This window comes from Camelus ferus, chromosome 8, assembly GCF_009834535.1.
Source record: "Camelus ferus isolate YT-003-E chromosome 8, BCGSAC_Cfer_1.0, whole genome shotgun sequence".
NCBI lineage: Eukaryota > Metazoa > Chordata > Mammalia > Artiodactyla > Camelidae > Camelus > Camelus ferus.
The window spans coordinates 45,396,297-45,417,965 of record NC_045703.1 but is presented as its reverse complement, the minus strand read 5'-3'; the positions used below and the strand labels follow the sequence as shown (position 1 = coordinate 45,417,965).

The following is a 21,669-nucleotide window of genomic DNA, read 5'->3' as shown; positions in this document are numbered from 1 at the left end:
GGGCAACACTTGAACTCCACTTCTAGACATGGGAGAAGCTGGCATAAATTTTAAGTATCCACCTCAGTTGCCACTTCGTATCATTTCTGCCTCACCCTGTTATGTACAGTTTGACACATGTTTCAAGAGGTTCATTATATTCCCTGAGGCCCATTCATGGCTCTGTTCCAAAGGAAAGTTGAGAAGCTCATATTCTCAAGAGTCTCCACTTAATTGTGTTGTGGCCACTGAGGTGCTCTTGGGGAGCACTTCCCTTTACTAGGTTATAAAACACACAGGGCAGTGGTGCACATCCTCCTCACAGAACACAGTGACCCCTGATCTAAATGGAAAATCACTTCCTCTCTTTGAGTTCTGTGTCAGTGTGAATTGAGATGTTATCACAGAGAAGTTGTGAAAGGGAGCGCTTCCTCTCAACTACACTCAAGTACACACAGTGCACTGAAAAAGTGAGAGGTTTGGATACTATGAATCGGATCTGGTGGTGAAACGTAGAGATGTCAAATCAAAATAGCATCACTTGCTCCCTTTCCATGCTGAGTCCTAAGAGTCTCCAGACATTTCTGATCATGGTGTGTGTTTTCTCCTCGTACTTTGGCAGCAGAAACACCTCTTAACTACCTTTCAAATTAGTTTAGCACCTGCCGCACAAGCTTAGTTTTTTGTTTTTGGGTTTTTTTTTGTTTTTTGTTTTTTTTTTTGAAGATAGCTATGCCTTAGGCTGTAATTCCCAATGTTCTGTGGAACATTTTCCTATGGGCATTCATAGGCATGTACCCTAAATATGCCAGATTCAAATGAATTTTGGAACTTCTACAGAGAGTTCACCCTGTATCGGAATTCATGTCTCCGTGAGCATATCGGGGCATTTCAGGCACAATGCTACTTTCCAAGTATGTGCGCTAACATTCTTCATAGCTGTGATCTCCTAGGATGTGGCTTGGAAGTAAAAACAGCGAAATTTACTCAGGGCTCACTAGGTGTCAGACACAGTTCTATAGTTTAGTTCTACACAGCTCTACAGCACCGTTCAGTTAATCACAACAATCCTATAAAGTTGGTATACCACTGAGCTATTTTACAGGTGAAGAAAAACGAGGCACAAAGACATTAAATAATTTACTCAAGAGGACATAGCTAAACACGCATTAGCTAGTAAATGAAGGAACCAGGAATCAACTCTAGACATTATGACTTTTGAGTCCATTTTTAACTACTATCTTTGCTGCCTGCTAATGAAAATTGCTACCATCCAAGTGTCTCAGTCACTCATATGACACATCTCATAAGGTTAGTGAAGCTTCAAATTATCTGTTGTACAGAAATTTTATTCTTTGTCAAAGGCAGGAAATATTTTCCTCTAAATCAAATCATCCAATAAAATAAAATTTGGAATCCAATTAAAATATACTTTCAGTTTACTAGGAACAAATTTAACGGTCTTCTTTATACAGGAAAAGGGCCATTATTTGAAATCTACCTTCTATTCTATATTTGCAAACTGATTAAAATTTTACTAGACGTTTATCTAATGAGAATTTAATGGCACCTACTCTTTTCATCTAGGGACATAAACAAAGAATCCAAAATCAAGTTGTAGACAGTATATACTTATGAGAACAAAGTAAATATACAAGTAGCAGCAGATGAATTTTAAAGATTTTTATTATACAATTAATGGGGCGTTTGTGGTGTGTGTGTGTATGTATGAGTGTGTACATGTGTGTAACATAGACAGGAGACACCTTCTTCCCCCCCCCCCATTGGCCTTGGGGGAAACTACTAAGCTTCATGATTTTTAATGGTTTTTAAAAGAAGTGGGATTGTATACATATAAAGTCTTGCACATAGTGAGTATTTTCCATGATTGAAGAGCTCAGAATTTAATAAGAACTCAGCTCAAATCTTGGTTCTGTGCCTAATAGTTATGTGACTTTGTGCAAGTTGTTAAACCCTGTTGAACCTAAGTTTGTTAAACTGAAAAAACGAGAACACTCCCTGCCTTGTAAGGAGGTGGTTAAAACTGAGATAATGGATGTCAAGTCCACAGCATCTAACATTGCAGATGCCAGCGCCCACTCTCTCTTCCTGTTTTGTATTCTCTGCTCTCTTAGGAAAGAGCGGTGAGCCCTGGGAGGTACAGTTTGGAAGTAGAGGTGCCTCCTACTTAGGGGAAAGCTTTGTCTCGGAAAGACTCAGCCAAACTTGGAGGGCCCCAAGAAGGGGGAGCAGAGAGCAGAGTACTCAGGTTCTAAATGTTAAAAAGGAGAGGAAAAGGGAGTCTTAAAATTTCTCTTGCATATCCACCCTAACTCACCAGGACAGCAAAGTAGCTGGGATTCAAGTGGAGACATAACGAGCAGACATTCGTCCCCATGTAGTTATCTGCCCTGGCATATGAGGGAGCTCTGAAGCTGTGAGCAAAGATGAGGTCCCTGGAATTGTGGGGCAGGAGCAATCAGGGAAGAGGCTGTTGTTCCTTACCTCAGCGACCTGAGACTAACACTAGTGGGTTGGCACAGCAGAATCCCTGAATACCCCCAGGCAACTAGGGACCTGAGCTGGTGCCCAGTGACAGCCTGCTGTTGACCCCAGACTTGCTCCCTCCCCCCGCAGTGTCTGACTCCAGCTGTTAAAGTGATGCCACCAGAGCTAACTGCCCCCCTAAGCTGAAGGCATCCCATCCCAACTGCATTTCCCCAAATTTTCCTCCATGCAGTGCGTCCCCACGGTCTTTATTATGGCTCCGCTTCCTGATCTGGGCAGAGGGAGCGTCTTGCTGGTGGGCCAGCTCTGGACATTACTCTACAAGTCATTCTGGGAAGCTCAGCTTGGAGCCTTCTCTTCCCAGATCTTTACTGGGCCAGCTGCATGCTTTTCAAAGAGGCCTTCCCTGCAAACCTGATCATTGTAGCCCTCATTGCCTTGTCATTGTCTGTCATCTTGCCTGTTTGATTTCTTTTACAACACTTATTACTATTCAAAATATCTTACTTTATTTGCTTACTTACTTATGAACATTCTTTCCCCCACTGGAGAGCAAGCTCTAGCAGAACAGAGGCTTTCGCTGTTTTTGTGAATAAAGTTTCATTGAAACACCTTCACACCCATCTATTGACACATCATCTGTGGGAGATTTGTGCTACAACAGCAGAGTTGAGTGGCTGAGACAGATAACTTTCTGACCCACAAAGCTTAAAATATTTATTATCTGGCCCTCTATAAAAAAAAAAGTTTGCAGACTTGTGATCTAATTCATTGTTCGAGCATTATAATAGTGTTTGGTATGTAATCGGCATTAAAGAATATTTGATGAATAAATAAATAAGCACCAGAGAGAGAAATGAGGCCACCTGCTTCAGGGAAAATTTCCCCATCAGGAGGCTTTAGATGCTGTTGCACTGAAAGGTTATATTAACACATGTAGTTGAAGAATCATAACAGATAACGTTGGCATTTATTTTTAAGGCTTTTTTCCCACTGGTTTTTGTAGTTGTTGGTAGTGGTGGTATATATGATATGAATTAGGACTAAGATTCCTACTGTATTTTGAGAGCTATGCTAATATAACAAGAATTTTTCATATTTCTAAATTATTATAATTCTTTTCCTTTAATTAAAATTATTTTAAAAGATAATAAATATTCATCATTGAAAATGTAGAAGAGGACATAAATCATCTCCATCCCATTTTTCAGGGACACATAATGGTGGCATCAGTATTTCCTTCTCAGTCTTTCTTCCAAACATAGAAGTTTTTCAAAGTTGTTTTTATATTATATGGAGAATTTTCTACTTTGATTTTTAATTTCACATAAAAAATATTTTTATACACATTAGTAAAGTTTCCTTTGTTGCAAGCTAGAGAAACAATGAAACAAGGACTATGAAACTTAAGTAAAAAAAAAGGAAACATGTTGGAAAGATTTTGGGGTACCAGTAGAATCAAAGGGAAGATTAAGTTGCAGAACAGGCTCTTGGGAGGCAGCAGAACAGATCCGCTGCAGCTGTTCTCAGCCTAGTGTCACATCATCAGTATTCAAATTTCAAGCAAGGAGAATCCAGCTGGTCCAGCAGGAGCCCTGTGGCCTCCCCCTGGCCAGAGGGTACCTTGTCATCTTGACTGACAGCTCACCAAGGATGGATGCAATAGGAGAAAGGAAATGTGTCCCAAAGCACAGAGGTGGTACTACCAAAAGGAAAGGGAGTCCAGGCAAAGACAGATGCCCACTGGGACACGTTATTATAAATTCTTCATACATACATTTAGATTATTTTTGAAACTGATATAAGCCTCAATGATTTAAAATGCTAGATGTGGTCACCAGTAAGGAGAGGGAAGGGAGGGGAAAGACAAGGGTAGGGGAGTAGGAGGTACAAACTACTATGTGTAAAATAAGTAAACTACAAAGATATATTGCACAGCACAGGGAATATAGCTAATGCTCCATAATAAACTGTAAACCTTTTGAATCACTATGTTGTACACCAGAAACTAATATAATACTGTATATTAACTATACGTCAGTCTATCAATCAAATTAAATAAAATTCCTTTGCCTCTGACCTCACAGATAGATTCTGTGATTACTCACCTCTCTGACATTTTGTCGTCTCTGAGTATTATGGCTTATTCCAGGTGGTCCCTCTTTTATGCTTTGGTTGTGTCGATATTTTACTAAGACCCTTTGAGGCACTGTTGATAAGACACTTGTGCCAGGTGGGTTGATCAGCAGTGGGGCTGCAGGGCTCCAGAGGACATCTCTGCATCTTAGGGTGTAGGCTAAGGAAAAGGTTATATTTGGGAAGAAAACTTCCAGAGCCCAGGTCAGCAAGAGAGGAGAATGCAGAGAATCTCCTCTTTTTCCCATTTTCCCCATGGAGAGGCACGCTAGGCCAGGCACTGTGCTGATACCACTGCAGCCTGGGATGGCATCCCGGGAGAGAGAGAGCCAACTCTTCTGGTGTTCTGCCTTCATCCAGGGCGAGTGTGAGAACAGCTTCATGGAGAAGGCATTTGCGTGCCAGGTGTTAACACGATGCCAGCTGCCCAGCACCATGGGAAGCCAATGATGTTCTGGGGAGCTGGACTTAAGTTCGAACCCTCTTTTTTGTTTGTTTGTTTATGAAACAATTTTATTAAAAGTTTTCACCTGTATATTCAAACCCTCTTATTAAGAGAAGTAGACTCTGGTCCCAGCTAGCTTGTCATTGGGACAATCCAATAGTGAGTGTGTCAAGTGGCATGTTACACTTTTCTCAGGTCCAGGACCCAAATACCTGCATTGTGGAAAGGAAAGGAAATTTTTTATGGAAAGCAAAACAAATTTTCCCTCAAAGCTTAAGCCAACCTATAAGTATACGCGTGTGGGTTTTCACTCGCACAGTAGGATGTGCTGGCCAGTAGTAGTTTTTTCTGCCACTAACTGTGAGACCTCAGACAAATCCCCCAAGTGCTCGCTCCTTCCTCTCTCTCTTCCTCTCCCTCCCCTCTTGCCCTCAACAGTGTTCTCACCCACAGTAGAGGTTAGTTGGACTTGACATATCTTCAGCCTCTTTTGGTTCTCAACTCCCGTGAATTTATAGCTCTAATATGGGAAAACCAAGAAATGCCTTCAATGCTGAGTTTTCTTTAATGATGTAATATTTCAAATTTCTTTGTAGATTTTTAAATTCAATCAACCTAGTCTCAGAACAGCTTGTAAAGTACCTCAATGTATCTACTGAAGGGTATTTGCTAGATAGCTGGTTTACGACTTACTCATCTCTAGCTCTTAGTTACACACAGGACACTGGAACACCCCACACCACTGAGCAGTATCGTGGAAAGAGCGAGAAACTTTTAAGTCAGGAAATGAAAGGGTGCAAGGTAGCTGTGCAGCCTCCGGACGGTCTCAGATGCTATCTTTAGGTGTTTCCCAGGCACCCTCCTCCACTCTTAATGTCTGAGAAATTGAGGGAAGAACATCTACCACGTTTACTTCCTGTGCCCCATCCTTTCGTGCTCCAGACACACAGTCAGAGAGTAATGAGTTCAGTGTCCATGTGGGCATGAGAACTGCAGGGGGTCAGGTACCCCGCTTTCTCATGTCCTTTCGTAAGGTCTTTTTAGAACCTTACAGTTCTTAGACCAAGCTTTTTTGTGTATATTTTATCTTTTTATCTTTCTTTATGATGGGTTTTTAAAATAGTCAAACATAGTCTCTTATTATTGTTCCTCCTTACTCACAGGATGCATTTTGGTTAAAAATTTTACTTGATGGAATCAAAAATGAAAAATTAAAAAATTATTCTTGATTTCCAAATATCATTATACATTACCTTTTATAAGGAGAGAACGAATACTAACTGTTAAAATAATCTACCTACCATCCTCCAAAACTATTTCCTTTTTAAATATATATCAGTTATTTGGCTTAACCGTCAAATTTTATCACACTGCTGTTAGGCCTCTAGTTTTAAGGCTGTTGGGGTTTTATTTCTGTGCATATGGTTTTAGCTAAATAAAATTAATTTTATAAAATATTGGGAATGCTGACAATTTGGTTATATATATGGTTATTTATGTATACATGCTATATAGTCGTTTCATGTCATCATATACATTATTGCTAGATATATATATATATATACTTTTTCCATTAGTAGTTTAGTTAACTCATTAGAGAAAAACATAAATACTTTCATATTTATTATAATAAAACTAAAATATAAATTCAGTTTGTTAATTTAAAGAACTATAATATAAAGAACTATAATTTGTCATATATAGAAATACAGAATCACTATGTTGTTTACCAGGAACTAATATAATTTAAAACCAAACAAACAAACTCATAGAAAAAAAGACCAGAGGTGGGGGTGAGGAGAGAGGGAATTAAATGAAAGTGATCAAAAGGTACAAACTTCCAGTTACAGGTAAGTAGTACTAGGGATATAATGTAAAACATGATAAGTGTAATTAACACTGCTGTATGTTGTATATGAAAGTAGTTAAAAGAGTAAATCCCAAGAGTTTTCATCACAAGGAAAATTTTTTTTCTTCATTTAAAATTTTGTGTCAATATGAGATGATAGATGTTAACTGAATTTATTGTGAAAATAATTTCATGATGTATGTAAGTCAAATCATGATGCTGTAAGCCTTAAACTTTTACAGTGTTGTACATCAACTATATCTCAAAACTAGAAAAAAAAAAAAAGAACTGTGATTTCTCCATTTCCCTTTAAATCACAATGAAATTTAAAACATTTTAGGAAGATACATAAGGACAATGAGCTTTCAACCTCTGGCATGACAGAGAATGAATATTAGTCTCAGACCACCCGTTCCCATCCATAGGATAGAAGAATCAGTGGTAGGGCAGACTCCAAGCAGGGTCCTCCTGCAAGTTCAAGGACAACCATTTTACTTCTTAGGTCAAGTTTGTTATGCAGATTTGGTAGACTATGAAACTTTTGGGGTGATGGAAATGTTTGTTATCTTGATTATAGTGATGGTGTCAAGGAATATATATATATGATATATGCATATATATCTGTATCCATATTGTGGCATACATTCATGGATATATGTGTGTGTGTGTGTGTGTGTGTGAGAAAATTTATCAAATTATGCCCTTTAAATGTGCTCAGTTTATAAATTAAACTTCAATAAACAGCAATTAATTTAATAAATATAAATAACTCATTTAATAAAGTTACTTTTTAAAAAATTTCTTTAATATTGGGAGGAAATAGTCAAATGACTAACAGATACATGAATGTCACCTAAAAAATATAGACGGGTCTTGAACATATGAAGAAATGATTAACTTTACACTTAAGAGAAATAAAAGTTAAACCTCAGCTAACTACATAAAAGTTATAGGAAGCCCATAGTTTGGCAACACACCATGGCAAGGAGGGGGAAGAGGAGTCACTCTTCCACATTGCTAGTAGGAATGAAGAAAATGATAAAATCCTATGAAGGGCATTTGGCAATTTCTACCAAAATGACAAATGCATTTAATTTTGATCCAGCAAGCTCTCTCTGGGGAATATAGTGAACAGATCCCTGTACTTACAATAAATGGCATGTGCCAATATGCAACACTGCTTCTATGAGCAGGAGTTTGGAGACAACCCAGGTGAACCACTATGACACTGGCTAATGAAGCAGTGGTGCATCCACACAATGTGCTGCACAGCTGCTCTGATAAGGAAATAATTCTGAAATATCTTTTTTTATTGTTGGATATTCTTTAATTGTTTGTTTGTTATTTATTTGTTTGTTTTTTTGCTTTGGCAATTCTGGGTCTTTCATGGTCCCATACAAATTTTGGGATTGTTCGTTCCAGTTTGGTGAAAAATTATCATGAGCATTTTGACAGGGCTCACACTGGCTCTGCAGATTGCTTTGGGTAGCATGGCCATTCTGATAATGTTGATTCTTCCAATCCAAGAGCACAAGATATCTTTTCCACTTCCTTGTATAATCTTCAATTCCCTTCATCAATGTTTTACAGTTTCCAGAGTATAGGTAACCTCCTTGGTTAAATTTATTTCTAGGTATTCTGTTGTTTTGATGCAATGGAAATGTTTATGCCAGTTATAAAATTCTGGGTTTTGAAGTGAAAAAAAAAAATGGAACACTTCACAAATTTGCATGTCATCTTGAGCAGGGGCCACGCTAATCTTATCTGCATTTTTCCTATTTTAGTGCATGTGCTGCTGAAGTGAGCACTGAAACTTACCTTTAGTAAGAACAATGTGTTTCGTGTGCTCCTTTGAGCAGAATGAAGAAGCATCAGAATACATACTTCTGTTCTCTTATGTTTGCACATAGAAATAATGTAAAAGTAGTAGAATATAATCAACAGAGTTACCTACAAGGAGGGGGAATTTGGTAGATGAGGACAAGAATAGGAACAAGAGACTTCTCTGTATTTCTTTTAATATTATTTTTATTTTTTAAATAAGTGTGTTTCTCAACCAAAAATATTAAAATATATTTTGTATTTATTAAAAAAGCAAAAAAAGAGTCAGTCATTTTATGTCAACTATTTATTATTTGGATTTGCTAATAATCAGGGAACATTATCTGATCAGCAGTGATTCAAAATTCATGTAATTGCAATCCCTAATGAAAGGTTTCTTTCCCAAAGAGACTCTAAGAATTTAGGTATTTTGAGAAGCATACCAGTATGTATATCTAAATGTAATTAAACAACAAAACATAGTTCTGAAAAACCTATAGAATTGTCCTAGAATGACCATATGAGTGAATGGGTTTGTATTCATGTTGTACGAACATATGAAAAGCTTACCCACAAACCTCACTTTTTAAAAGGAAGTAATTTGGTCTCAACTGCAGAAGCAATTAGCATATATTAGAGAGTAATTTTCCATAAAATTAATTTTTAAAATACAGTTGATTTTTACTCTCAAGCGCTAGATTAATCTTCAGCACGTCAGCTTCCATGGTGATAGAAATCAAGTGATTGTACTTCAGGGTTTTGATTGAAAAGGAAAACCTAGCTTACCCAAAGGCTAAATGTCACCTTCAGCCAATCTGGTTTTTCAAAGTGGTTCCTCCCTACGAAATCACAGTCAAATTGAAACTCAAGCAAGTGTTTGACATTTATTTCTCCACTCAACTCAGAATTCTATATGACCTCATTTGCTTTTCACTCACATCGCTGGATGGCTGGGAGGACCGTACGAAGCTTTTGTTAATCTGAATATTAAATCAAATCCTTTCCATTTTGAGCTTGAAATTTAATGTCAGTAATCATTAACAAATCAGGGAGGTAAGGCTGTCTAATAATCAGGGGCTTTATACAAGATGACAAATCCATTTGGGGACAGTTTTGGTTTTTATTTTTCCTAGCAGACTTCACAGTATAAATCAAAACTCCTAACCATCCTGGCCCACCTCCACGCTAGGCCAAGATTGCCTAAGAATAATTTGTTGGCGTGGTTCCTTACCCCAAGTGGGAAAGGTGAAACCTGGGTGATGTGTGAAGGCAAATTACCCCATGAATTCAGCTAATACCTCCGTTTGATTTTAGAAATGAATAGACAGTGTTTGGTTGCTGGTGTTTGTTTCTTTGAAAGAAGTCAGAGGAAAGGAGAGGTTTCTGTTTTGTCCCCTGCCTCTTCTGTTCCTCACTTGCCTATTTCTCCCCTGAATGCAGGAAACTTCAAGGGCAAACTGGGTTGCAGAATATAAAGAAGGTTCTCACGTCTCCCCTGCCCTGTATCTGGGTCAGCTCAGCAAGGCGATGTGGCAAATTTGGATGGTTTTCAGGAGTTTCTGAAGAGTCCTGTGGCTGTGGTCTGCTGTGAACTGTGAAAGAGTTCTCCTCCTGTTATTTCCTGTTATTTTTAGTCTTTGAAACCAAAAGCTTTCAGGGTGTTCGGGGAGAAAGAGGGCACTGGGTCCACACATTATGCTCTATCTCCCCAGTGATTACAGATCCCATGAGCTCAGTGCAGTTCGGTACAATTACTGTCAGCATCATAAAGGACTTGGCTGGCCTTTGTCCCTGGGAGTTAACTTCTCACCCTTGGAATTTGCCAAGTGATGGAAATGTCTTTGTTGTGAATCAATCAAGCTTGCCCACCTAATAAACCCTTAATAAAACTTTGGACACCGAAGACTGAGAGCACTTCCCTGGCTGGCAATGCTCTGAGTACTGTCACATTTCAGTACTGGGAAGGGACCACATCTAGAGGAAGATGGAAGATTTGCATTTGAAACTCTCTCAGACTGTGTCCTAAATGTCTCTTCTCTTGGCTGCTTCTAATTTATACCCCTTTGCCATAATGAAACTATGATCATACGTACTCTCAGTGAGTTTTGTGAGCCTTCTAGTGAATTATGGAACCTACAGTGGTTGTGGGGACATCCAAATTTGTAGTTAGCTGTTCAGAAGTGACGGTGGCCCTGGGCACCCCTAAACTTGCAACTGGATCTGAAGTGAGATCAGTCTTACAAAGGACGGTGCCCTCAGACCTCAGGGTCTGACAAGTTCATTGGACTGTTCTTCTGAAGCCTCTAGCCAGGTCTGTCTTTGAGTATCAGAAACAGCACAAGCTCAGCTTGTGTCACAGTGAATGACCCGAGACCCGAGTGCCACACCTGTGAAATGCTCTCTTTATCTCCCCACTGGCCAATTCTTCTGTGAAGCACCTTAGAAGATAGACGTTTTTCGTACACAAAGTTGGCCCACTAAGCAAATAGCACTCCACACTATTATTAAAATCACAGTTAGTAAAATAACAATTAATGCTGTGTCAACATTTGCTGTTTGCTTTTCATACACTGTCATGACCCTATGAGCAGGCACACTTATTATCTTCCTTTTTGCAAAAGAAGAAACTGAGACTTGGTTATATAATTTGCCCAAGGTCATTCGTGCAAAAAAAAAAAGGAAAGGCCAAGTTTTGAACTTCAGCTGTCTGACTCCATTACTTGAACCCTTACTTTTTAAAACTGAGTTATAATTAACATACAGTATTATATTAGTTTCAGGCGTATAACTAAGTGATTTGGTATTTTTATACACTGTGAAATGATCACTGAGGTAAGACCAGTTACTGTCACCACCCAAAGTTGTTACAATATTATTCACTATATGTATATTACATCCCTGTGATTTATTCATTTTAGAGCTGGAAGTTTGTACCTCTTAATCCCCTTCACCTATTTTGTCTGTCCCTCCACTCCCTCCCCTCTGGCAACCACCAGTTTGTTGTCAATGTCTGATTCTGTTTTGTTTTGTTTTGTTTTGTTTGGATTCCACATATAAGTGAAATCATACAGTATTTGTTTTTCTCTGTCTGACTTATTTTACTTAGCATAATAGCCTCCAGGTCCATCCATGTTGCTACAGATGGCAAGATTTCATTCTTTTTATGACTGAGTAATATTCCCTTGTATACATACCACACTTTTGTATCCATTCATCAATCAATGGACACTTAGGTTGCTTCCATATCTTGGCTATTATAAAAAAAAATGCTGCAATAAATATAAGAGTATATATACATCTTTTCAAATGAGTGTTTTTAGTTTCTTTGGATTAATACCCAGAAGTGGAATTGTTGGATTGTATGGTAGTTCTATTCTTATTTTTTTGAGGAATCTTCATACTCTTCTCTGTAGTAGCTGTACAACTTACATTCCCACCAACAGTGTACTAGAATTCCCTTTTCTCCACATCCTCTTCAGCACTTTTTATCTGTTGTCTTTTTGATAATAGCCATCCTGACAATTGTGAGGTAGTATCTCATTGTGATTCTCATTTGCATTTCCATGATGATGAGTGATGCTGAGCATCTTGTTATGTGCCTGTTGGGCACCTGCATGTCTTCTCTAGAAAAATGTCTATTCAGGTCCTTTGCCCATTTTTTCATCTGGTTGTTTTATTTATTTATTTTTTTTGTTAATATTGAGTTGTTTAAGTTCTTTATGTATTTTGAATATCCCCTTCTTATCTAATACATCATTTACACATATCTTCTCCCACTCAGTAGGTTGCCTTTTCATTTTGTTAGTAATTTCCGCCACTGTGCAAAAAGCTTTTTAACTTGATACAGTCCCATTTGTTTATTATTGCTTTTGTTCCCCTTGCCCAAGGAGACACAGTAAAAAAAAAAAATTGCTAAGAACCCATGTTAAAGAGATAACTGCCTATATTTTTGTCTAGGAGTTTTGTGGTTTCAGACCTTACATTTAAGTATTTAATCCATTTAATTTATTTTTGTGTAGGGTGTACAAAAATAATCCAGTTTTATTTGTGTGTGTGTAGCTGTCCATCTTTCCCAACAATATTGATTGAAGAAGCTGTCTTTTCCTCACTGCATATTCTTGTTTCCATTTTGTCTTAGATGAACTGACCATATAAGCATGAGTTTATTTTGGGGCTGTCTATTCTGGCCTGTTGATCTGTGTGTTTGTTTTTGTGCCAATACCATTACTGTAGCTTTGCAGTATAGTTTGAAAACACGGAAGATAATACAGCTGTATTTTTTCTCAATATTGCTTTGGCTATTTAGGGCCTTTTGTGGAGCCGTACATATTTTAGGATTATTTGTTCCAGTTCTGTGAAAAAATGTCTGGTATTTTGAGAGGGGTTGGATTGAATCTTTAGACTGCTTTGGGTAGTGTGGCCATTTTAACAGTATTGATTGTTCAGTCCATGAGCAGGTATATCGTTCCATTTATTTGTATCATCTTCAATGTCTTTCCTCATTGCCATAATTTTCACTGCATGCTCTAAGAACATAGTGCCTTCAATTGTTCCAACATGTAGATATATTTCTGGAACTGGTAGCACTCTTAGTTTTGGCTTCCCAAGTAGATTCTGAGAGAAAGTAGATGCAAAGAAATATTAGGATAGAAGTGGAGAAGTGAAACAAGGAAGGTAAGACAGCCTATAAAAGGTAAACTAACAAGCCTGTTGCCTCGTTAAATAACAGAACTTAATCCTGCTTGGAACTCTTGAGGTTTGAATAGAATTTGTGCCTCTGAGATATCTACAGTGACTTTCCCCACCCCTGTGGGGGTATTTATACACCAAATCCTATTACTCCATTGTTAAGACTCCTCGACTTGCAGCCTGCCCTGAGCATCATGGGTGCTAGTTGCTAGGAAAGGCCCCCCAGGGCAGGAGAAGTCAGCCTTTCCCACACTGCAGAAGTTAGGCCTGAGAGGTTATGGGTGGCCACTGACAAGCTCTGTTACCCATTCCTCAGAGTTAAGGGTTTAGTGATACGGAAACTGTCTCCCTGTGCTTTCTAATATAGGAGCTGGAAGCACATGTAACTACTTAAATTTAAATTAATTAAAAGTAAGTAAAATTAGAATTTTATTTCCTCAGTCACATTGACCACATTGCAAGTGCCTAGTAATCAGGTGTAACTAGGGGCTACTACGTCAGACAATGCGGATATAGAACATTTTCATTAATGATAAAAGTTCTGTTGTTCAGTGTTAGTCTATGCTGTTATGTAGGAGAGTTGAAGGATATACCCTCTAGAGAGCAATTTGGGGAGTAGGGGTATAGCTCAGTTGGTAGAGCGCATGCTGAGCATGCACGAGGCACTTGGTTCAATTCCCAGTACCTCTATTTGAAAAAAAGAAAAGAAACCAAAATGAAAGCAATTTGGAAAAAATTAAAATAAAACCCTTACGTTTTTGTTTACACCTTTGACTGAACCATCTTGATTGGTCAAGGAACTAATCTTTGAACTATGAGCTATTCATGAACAAATATGTTTACTGTAGCATTATTTTCAATAACAACACATCCACACAAAAACAGAAACAATTTAAACATTCAATATTTGGGGTGAGCTAATTAAATTACACTTTCATAAGTCAGAATGCTATATCCATTAAAAATTATATTTTAAAAATTTGAATAATGTGGGGAAATTCTTTAACAGCAGGAGAAATGGCAGAAATAAAAAATAAAAATAACTGTGTACAACTGTATTAAAACATATACATTATAGGGTTTAAATATTTTTCTATATATCTTATATTTTTCCACATTTCCTATAATGATAGTTATCTCTATAGTCAAATAAAATAAAAACTGTACACACATACTTGTTAAGGTCTTTGAAATCTTTATTTATTTTTCTAAGGCATTAATAATGTTCTTAAACAGCACGTGACTACAGGCTGAATTGAGGAACCAGACACTGAAGACCTTCCCTCAGGTCTGATTTTGTCTTCTCAGAACTTTTCAGGAATGATTATTTGACCAATTTTTAAAAGTTCCTTACAATCTTGGCATTCAACCCATATTTCTATCATTTGACCACAAGCTGTTAATAAGCCTTCTTTAACCAGGACTGAATCTGTTCAATCAACATATTCAACAAAGGTGGGGTTGAGGAGCCCTCCTCCAGCAAACGGGAAGGGTCCCAGGGTTGTGCACACGAGAGGTGAACAGATCTCACCACAGCCGTAAGCACAGCGGACGCCCGGTCCTGGGCACGGCTGGGGCAGCTCAGCAGTCCCCTTGCCGCTTCCCCTGCTCGACCCCAGCCTGCTGAACCTTCCTGCCAGAAATTCCTTTGGGTTTGACATAAACGCTCTAAGTGCAAAGAGTTCCAGTATCATATCATTCTTCCAGTAGGCTCAAAGTAATAGCTACAGCGTCCAGGTTCTTAGGAACTCCTCAGGGAACTTGGTGGAAATAAATCTTTCTTTTCTTCAGTAATTTAATCAACACTGTTCTGCATCACAGCTTCGGCTACATGAGTAAGATACCATACCACGGGGTCATTCTTTATTTCAAACTTTAGTTCCCAAACACATCACAACTTACTGTAAGACATTTGATAGTATTTGTATGAGCAGATACTTGTCTTGTGAACTCTGACTACAGCAAACTAATTTCTCCAGCCATGAAACTTGCCTACATTTCAGAGTCTGCAGCTGTATCTGTTTGATACCCATTACTGTGGTCACCATGGGGACGTCTGCTGACTCTTTTTCCTCGAGCTTCTCCTCTACTAGCTATGCAGTTCATCCCTGCATGGGGAGCTGTGCATTCCACTCGCTATTCAGCTGACCAGCTGTGAGCTTACTCATGAGGAGCTGCGCAGGCTTGCTTTGTGCCAGGCATGGTACTAAGTGTTAGAACTACAAAGCTGGGTAAGACACAGTCCTTATCCTCAGGAAACGTCTAACGGAGAAAACCCAGGCTGATAATCAAACAGTGTTATTTCCGTATGATGAATGTCATAATAGAAGCATAATATGATGTTATGGCATACCTAATTCCTGCTTCACCACCTCCTGTTTCTCTTCATTCCTATGACTTACTTAATATTTTTAAAAAGTGTCTACACACAGGTATAAGTCTCAGTCCAATAACTCAGTAACGTGAGGCATTAATTTTTCAGTCTTTCACAGCAATTAAATATCAGTCTCTGTGTCACAGTTCCACCAGAGTAAGGAGAAAGAAAAGCGACCTCAGGTCCTCCATGAGCTCCCCAACTCCCGCTCCACAGTTTCCCATCAAAACATCCACTGTCCTCGTTGACATGGTCCTTGGGTCCAGAGCCTCGCTGCTACATCTGGACCATGCTTGGGCACAGGAAACTTGACCCAGGCCTCCAGGGGTCACATCTGTGCAGACTCAGAGCCCAGCATTGCTGCCCGGGTGCGGCTCTCTTCCTGGCCGTGCTGCTGAGAAGGCAGAGGTACCCCCCTGAGAGGGCGCGCTCCAGTCTGGGGAAAGGCCTTCTCTCTTTATGTTTCACTACAAGACTCTCTAAACCAAGTACCTAAACTTCCCTGGGAACCGAGGCTTTTGCTTGTAGTAACCAGAAACCCGTGTGTTCACTTCTAGTTCTTGCCCTATTCCTCTCCAGTGGCAATGAGCCCAGAGCCCTCTTGGGAGAGGGGTGGTAGTGAGGAGAAGGAGATGCGGGCTTGGGAGTTACCTCAGATGTACACAGGAATGTGTCTGCTGAGCTCTGTCTGCCCGCACCTCCCAGCGCAGGCCTCCAGGAGAGCCTCCCTTGAGTTAATTGCATACAATTCCAGAGGAGGCTCCAAAAGAAGGTGCTTCCACGGCAGTCTTTCCTTGTTTCTAGAAGTCTGTTCTCTCTGCCTCACTTTACACCATTAGTTCTCAGCCCTGATGCATCCTGGAGTCCCCTGAGCGAGCTTTAAAAAAATACATTAATGCCTGTGATGCCTTCTCCAGAAATTCTCATTTAACTGGACTGGCAAGGAAGATGGGCACAGCTCCCCTGGAGATTAACATGCAGCCAGAGGTAATGATGAAACATTGCTATCTCCATCTCCCCCTGGTCCTTCCAAACTCCATTTTGCCAGCCTGGCCCTTTGCTTCTTACTTTTCCACATCACGGCATGCAGAGGAAAAAGTTTATTTTTTGTGTACAATGGGTGAAATGCATAAGGTTGCTTGAAGGCTCTGTACACCTGGAAGAGGTGCTAGCTGTGGCAAAGAGAGACGTCAGTTCTCACCACCTGTCAACAGATTGGAGGCAACCAGTCTGTTCCGGCACTGCGGTTGGCACCTCTGGGTTATGACAGTCATCTGCCCCTGTATTTACAACCTGTGTATCATTTCCTTCAAAGAGTATTCACACAGTCGTTGTATTTACGCACTGGAATATTTTACTCAATAACCTTTGAGGTCCTATTATGTGTTGTTAGTGCTCAGCACAGGGTTACAAAAGGGAAAAGACAGAGTTGTCACCATGCAAGGGCTTCCAGTCTATATTAGGATGAAAGTGCCTAGAAGGTTGGTTTCATTAAATGCAATTCATTTTACTTGCCTTGCTGGGCCTGATAAAGAGTACATCCTAATTCAACAAGTTGTGTGTCCTTGGGCAAGTCACTAAGTATTTCTGAGACCCTCTTTTCCCCATCTAGGAAATGAGAGGATTTTGCCAGATTTGGAAGATCCGCATAAGGTCTCCACATCTGTTACTGATGTAGCAGGAAATCAGAGTATATTGAATGAGTCCTCTGACATTTATAACCATGAAAATCCACTTAGTAAAGCACGGACTTGAACAGATACTTGTACATCCGTGTTCATATCAGCATTATGCATCATAACAAAAGGTGGAAATGACCCAAATGTCGATTAACAGATGAAAGGATAAATAGAATGTGATGTAAATATACAACGAAATATTTCCAGGCTTCAAAAGGGAGGAAAATACAACACTGAAAGCATCACACTAAATGAAATAAGCCAGACACACAAGGACAAATATTCTATGATTCCACTTATATGAGGTACCTAGAATAGTCAGATTCATAGAGACAGAAAGTAGAATGGTGGTTACCAGGGATGGAGGATGGGAGTTATTCTTTGACGTGTAGAGTTTCAGTTTGGGATGATAAAAAAGTTCTGGAGGTGGACCGTAGTAATGGCTGTGCTCAGTGTGAATGTGCTTAATGCCACTGAATTGCACACACGAAAAAGGGTTAAAATGGTAAATTTTATGTTATGTATATATTTAACCACAATATAAAATATCAAAAAAATCAGGTTACTACATTTATTTTACATTCTTAGTTTTATGAAAATCTTTGTAAATACATTGCTACATTAATTTCGGTGATATTTACATGATTATTTTTATAAACTGCTAAAAAAAGTTCTCAATGGTATAATTTATGTCTAATGACGTGTTAGGATGGTTTGTAAACTTTGGCCTTTTGGGTGCTATAAATTGAAATGAATCATGTTGAATATTTCAGTGTCTTCTCAAACTTGACTAATCACAAGAACTACTAGAAATGATTCAAAATACTCATTACAGGGACTCGCCCCAAGCTAGCTGAGTCAGGATCTTCAGGGGGAGAGTTTGGGAATCAACATTTTCATGATCCTGTATGTATTTCCCTGTGCTACACAGTACAGTCTTGTTTATTAAGTACCCGCAGTGGACTCCTATATTATGTAAGTTGAGAAATAATTTTTTGAGATAAAATTCTGAGTCCTGAGTTCAACTGAGAGAGAAGCAGGGACTCAGCAGAAGCCCTGCACCCCTCAACAACACCTGTTACCCCTCTCCACCCCTGGCCTGCCCGTCAGGACCCACTGGGGGACAGCCTTCACTAGCACCCTTTCCTGGGAAAGCTGACGGTATGCTGAAGTATTGCAAATATTTCTGCAACAGTGGATGGAAAACTGCACCAGAAAGAGGACAACATGATGTGGATAACTCAACAGGGGATTTGGGCAATTGGATTAACAGGGTAATGTGATCAGTAGACAATGAAGCTGGGATTAAGCCAATAGCAGGCTGACAGCTTAATTCACTTAGGCATCTCTCCTTAGCATTTTACCAAGAACAAGTGGCCAGGCCAGCATTTTTTAAGATGTATTCTCAGTGCCAAAAAATTTGAAATGACAAGTTAGTTTTAGGACTGGTCATGGAAATACTGATTGTTTTTTTCTTATTTTAATCTTTGGGGGATGATTTAATTTCTGAATGCAATTTATTTTTCTTCCTCTTCTTCCAAACTACTCCCACCTTCTCCCGGGTGTGCCACACTTGTTCTCAAAGGCAATCAAAGAACGGAAGAAGTGAGGAGGGTAAGAGTTAAGGCTGAAATGCAGAGATTTTTTACAAATTTACCATAAAGTGAATTTTAAAAATGTGTTTACCATGTTCGACATGAAAACTGTATTACATTCCTGTAGTCTTCATTTCCAATATGATTGTCTTATCATTTACTGGTTATCATTCATCAGAATCTTTTCCTTTTCTCCTTACTCTCTCCCCTGTGCTGGCTTGCTCCTTTGTTCAGTCTTGCTTTTATTTTCTCTCCTTCTGTCTCTCTGTCTCTCACACACACACACCACCCTCGCACACAAATTCAAGCACACACACTCAAACCAATCGACTGTAGACTACCTATTGGTACCACGTTTACTTTTTTGACCAATTTTTTTTTTTTAAGAAGAGTAGCTTGATATCAACAAAAAGTTGGAACATCCCAGCCTATCTTCAGAGAAACCAGGGCTGACAGAAGCCTGAGTGTTGGTCATTCAACCTGCACCAGCCTTGTAGGAGAACCACAGAATCCTGTGCCTTTTTCGTCCCCACACCTCCCACCTGCGGTTTGAGTCACAGAGCATTAAGAAGATCCTCCACCTTGTGTCCTCTTCCCTCAGAAGGGACCTTAATAAGTCAGACTGACACTTGGTATAATGGATCAAGAGGCCCCAGCTTGGCTCTGCCGGGTAAGCCTTCTAGGAGGATCGAGAAATCAACTGCCATGTGCTCTAACGGAGGAGTGGCTCTGAAGAAACAGTTTAATAACTGTAATATTTTAATAGCATCAGTTCTTGCCACCATTCAGAGCTATAAAATAAGCAGTTCTCACCTGTGCCGTTGCACACACGTTGAGCTTTGCAAAAAAAATTACACTAAGCCAGTGTCTACAGTCAATCAATTCTCGTGCATTTTACTTCAAGGGTGAAGTTGCCAGGAAAATGAAAGCCCCAACACACCGGGGCTTGCCGACACATGAAGTTTTGAGCCCTTGACTTTGATTCAAGGCCTAAACTCTAATATGTATATTATCATCTCTGCCTTGAGGTTGCTATGGCAAATGCTTTTCTGATACGTATTATTTCTTCTAGAAGTTAAAAGAAAAGTGAATTAAGAACTAAGTGTATTCAGAGATAATTATTGCACATATACATATATACACATATACACATACACACATATATATGTATATATGTGTGTGTATTTATCATTCTTCTCAAACCTCTTCCTCCAGAGCTGACAAACACCAGCTATCTGAGGCCCAGCCTGCTGCTCTCTTGCCCTGTGCTCCCCGTACCTGACACTGCATCTGAGTGTCTTACTCTTCTCTCAAGGGAGCAGCCACTACTCAGTTTGTTGCTGTTCAGAAGTATGAACCCAGTGTTGCAAGAACTTTGACTTTTCGAAGGAAACCAAGATTCCAGATTTGTAGGCGAAATCTTCTGTCTTTAAAACAGAACAAAGTAACAAACCCCACTTTGACGGGCTGGATCCTGGCCCTGCGCGCTCTCTTTTAATTTTCTGGTTTAGAACCGATGGACTGTGGCCTCTCCGGCAGTCATCCTTAAATATCACTTTTTACCTTTCATTTTTAAAACCCTAACTTTCCTGAGAATAACATTAAAGTTCTTTAATGGAAACAATTGTGAGAGTAGCAAATTAAAAAATAAAATGCATAGATTCCACCAAAGCGAGAGAACCTCTTTTATCTTTTGGTGTATTTTCCCAGTCTTCGAGCTACCTACGCATGTTGTTCTAGTTTTATTTTATTCTTTGTACAGATTGAATTGTACTATTTTAAACCTATTTTCAGTTAATTATATTTCACGACTATTTCTCTAAAACAGGCTTTAATCACTGCATAGCATTCTATTTTAAATATCAATGCCCATAATTCATTGGTCACTTCCTATTGCTGAAATTTAATTTGTCCAGTTTCTTTGCATTTCTAACTATTGCTTTGGCAAACATCTTTGTGCTCATCCTGTTAATATCCTTAATCTTAGAAATGTTATTTTGGGATCAAATTGTAAGAATATTTTGAAGATTTTTTGTATATAAGTAGCCTTCAAAGTTGGATAGATTGAGATTCAAATCAGCTCTTCCTCTTACAAGCTATGAGGCGTTCAATGAATTTCTTTTGTAAACTTCAGGTTTTTTAATATATAAAATGAGAATAACACAACAGGATAAATTGTACCAATTTATACTTCCCTTAAGAATATGTAAGAGAATGTTAGACCTTACACTCTTGCTAATATTTTTTTCACCTTTTCCAACAAAGTAAGTGAAAATGGTATTTAACTTAATTATTTTAAAAGTGGTGCATTTTTAGATATTTAATTATTTAAAGTCTTGTTTATGAATTGCCTATTCCTATTTTTCTATTGGTGATTTATCTTTTTATTGGTTTTAAGGAATTATATTCCTTATAACAATATATGATGTGTATGTATACATACATCTTTTCATTTTTTGTGGTCAAATCTCTCAATCTTTCATTTTTATTTTATAACTTATTTTAGATTCATTTGATTTTTAAATTTAATTTTTCATATTTAATTATTTAATTCCTCTGAGGAATTTATTTTGTAGGTGATATGAGGTAGCATC

At 38.7% G+C, this 21,669-nt stretch overlaps 1 protein-coding gene and 1 non-coding gene across 3 annotated transcripts in view; one reads left to right on the top strand and one right to left on the bottom strand.

Annotated features, from left to right (window-relative positions):
* The window catches only part of SAMD3 (sterile alpha motif domain containing 3), a 114,654-nt gene that overhangs the window by 45,808 nt on the left and 47,177 nt on the right, over positions 1 to 21,669 (top strand). The gene's annotated exons all lie outside the window — the stretch shown is intronic.
* On the bottom strand, positions 8,620 to 8,725 carry LOC116665563. Its single transcript, XR_004322221.1, has one exon. It is a non-coding gene; the product is annotated as a U6 spliceosomal RNA (small nuclear RNA).